We start from the raw sequence: 3265 nt of genomic DNA, 5'->3' as shown, positions 1-3265 counted from the left end.
TCTTTGAGTCTATACCCTTCTTCACTCCTTCTCATCAGCATCCTCTTCAGGGGGAGAATAGAAGGAATGAAGAGGATGTTGATATCCCTTTCCTCCCACCTTTGCCTACTTCCCCATTTCTGTTTGATATTGAGAAACCTAAAGAAGGGGCTGTTATCGATATTGGTGATCAAGGGGCTGTTGTTGAAAGTGGTAAGGAGAAGGATTACCACATTCATTACAAAAAAGGTACATGCTTGAAGAGTACAGGAAAGAAGACCTGCCAAGAGCCCTCTTTAGAGCCACATCCTGAGCTCCATCCTCCTCAGTCAGGTGATCTTCCTTCTGATTTAGATCTCCCAATTGCTACTAGAAAGGGAAAAAGAGCTTGCACTAATCCTATTGCCCAGTTTGTTTCCTATGATGCTATCTCCCCTACAGGTCTTGCCTTTACCACTGCCCTCTCATCTGCTACTATTCCCAAGAATCTTACTGAGGCTATATCTGACCTGAAATGGAAGAAGGCCATGTCAGAGGAAATGATGGCTCTTGAGAAGAATGGTACATGGACTCTTATTGATCTTCCCAGGGGAAGAATTCCAGTTGGATGCAGGTGGGTCTATACAATCAAGTACCGATCAGATGGTACAGTGGACGAATACAAGGCTCGGTTGGTAACCAAGGGGTACAGTCAAGTTTATGGTATTGATTACCAAGAGACTTTTGCTCCTGTGGCCAACCACAACTCAATCAGAGTCCTCCTATCAGTGGCAGCCAACAAAGAATGGCCACTGTAACAGTTAGATGTGAAGAATGCTTTTCTTCATGGTGATCTAGAAGAGGAGATGTATATCATAGTTGTTAAAGCGCCTAGGCAAACCAAGGCGATGGAAAGGACCAAAAATCAAGTCGACACCAACAAAGCGACACCAAAAGTCAAGGAGAGAGAAAGGCACCTGGACGCCAAGGCGACGCCCTGATAACTATGGTGTATATGCAACCTCAACCTGGTTTCAAGTCTCTTTCAGCAGAAGGGAAAGTGTGTAATGGGGGACAGAATAGGAGAGGGGAAATCTGAGAAGAAATCAGAGAGGGGGGGGGGGGGAAGAAGAAGCCGTGAGAAGAAGAAGGGGGGTTATGTGCACACACACAAACTCACTTTTTTTTCAATTCATTCTTACATAATCTCTAACGATGGGGAATTACATCATATATAAAGAGAAATAAAAGGCACCCAAAAATAAAGACTCCTAATTACTTACTAAAACCAAGCTAACTAAAATAGAAACCCAATAAAACTCAAATTGGAAATTTCCCTGTGTCTAATGATTTCCCAAATAAAATAAACTTCCTAAAATCCTACTAGATCCGAACACTCAAACTGGACCTGGTACAACTGGGTTTGGGTCAGTCCAATGTAGTACACTAGTTGGGTCGGCCCGGTCCTAGATTGTCCTGCATCAGTGTGTCTCCTCAAGAAGGCACTTTATGATCTGAAACAGTCACCCAAAGCTTGGTTTGAGAGGTTTCGATAGGCCATTCTAAAGAATGGATATTCCCAGAGTTAGGCTGACCACACCTTGTTTATCCGGAGAGGTAATGGTACAGTCACTACTCTTATTGTTTATGTTAATGATATTATTGTGATTGGGAATGACGAAGATGAGATAAAGATGTTAAAATCTTACCTGGCCAAGCAGTTTGAAATTAAGGATCTTGGACTTTTGAAATATTTCTTGGGGATTGAAGTATCAAGATCAAAGAAGGGCATCAATATTTGCCAACGGAAGTTTGTTCTGGACCTATTGAAAGAGACAGGAATGTTAGGATGTAAACCAGCTAACTCCCCAATTGATCAGAATCACAAACTTAGTGAAGACTGTGGTTCTCCTCTTGTAGATGCAGGGAAATACCAGAGGCTGGTTGGGAAATTGATCTACCTCTCCTTGACTCGGCTAGATATCAGTTATGCAGTTGGAGTGGTGAGTCAGTTCATGCATGCTCCCAAGAGTGGACACCTTGATGCTGTCTATCGTATCATCAGGTTCTTAAAATCCTCTCCAGGAAAAGGCCTTCTATCATAGTTGTCAAGGCGTTGCCTAGGCGACGCATTGGCGTCCAGGCGCCTTTGTCACGCCTTGATTTCTAGTGTCGCCTAGGTGACGCCTTGTTGCCTAGGTCGCCTAGGTGACACCTTGTCGCCTTGATTTTTTGCCCCCTCAGTCGCCTTGGTTTGCCTAGTCCCCTTGACAACTATGCCTTCTATATGGTAGACATAGTTACTTGAGGATAGAGGGCTACCCTGATGCAGATTGGGCTAATCGATTTCTAATAGACGATCTACTTCGGGTTACTGTACCCTTGCGGGTTGTAACCTTGTTACGTGGAGTAAGAAACAACTAGTTGTAGCTAGATCCAGTGCAGAGGCTGAATTTTAGAGCCATGGCTCATGGGGTGTGTGAACTTATATGGCTGAGGTGATTGGTTCAAGAATTGGGGTTTGAGTGTGAGGGACCTATGTGGCTCTACTGGGATAACAAGGCTGCTATAAGTATTGCTCATAACCCTGTTCAACATGATCGAACAAAGCACATTGAAGTTGATAGGCACTTCATCAAAGAGAAGTTGGATTCAGGTTGCATTTGTACTCCATTTGTGCAGACCGGTGATCACTTGGCAGACATTTTCACTATGGGCCTTATCCTTAACCAGTTCAATACTCTTCTATGCAAGCTGGGAATGTATGACATTTATTCTCCAGCTTGAGGAGGAGTGTTAGAGTTAATGCGTTAGGGGTATATTTGTCTCTGTCTCTATTATGAAATATGAGCCATAGAGTTGTAATTTTACATTTTATTCTCTTTTTATCTTTTACCTCCTTAGGGAGTCCTATGTAATTTCCTAAGAGTTATTAATGAAGTATATATAGGAGTTAGGGGAGGTTTTCTCTCTAACTCATGATTCTCTCAATCTCTCTTCTTCTTCCTCTCTTCTCTTCCCTTCTCCTTCTCCTTCTTACTGCAAGTCACTTCTCTATTACCTAGAACCGATCCAACTTAGAGTTCTAACTCAATTATGGTCTTTACTCTCCGAAGCTTGGTGTTGAAGCTTATGAAACTCTTCTATTCGCTCTCCCAAAATTTAAAATATAGATTATGAACTCCAATATTAACGAATAAATATGAGGTAAATTCTCAAATTTAACATATAAAACAAGTACACCAAGGATATAAATTAATAGGCGCCTATATTACAAGTAGAAAGTCAAGTGGTTTCCATCCAATTT

Source organism: Telopea speciosissima, unplaced genomic scaffold (assembly GCF_018873765.1).
Source record: "Telopea speciosissima isolate NSW1024214 ecotype Mountain lineage unplaced genomic scaffold, Tspe_v1 Tspe_v1.0040, whole genome shotgun sequence".
NCBI classification, from domain to species: domain Eukaryota; kingdom Viridiplantae; phylum Streptophyta; class Magnoliopsida; order Proteales; family Proteaceae; genus Telopea; species Telopea speciosissima.
This window is presented reverse-complemented; position numbering follows the sequence as displayed.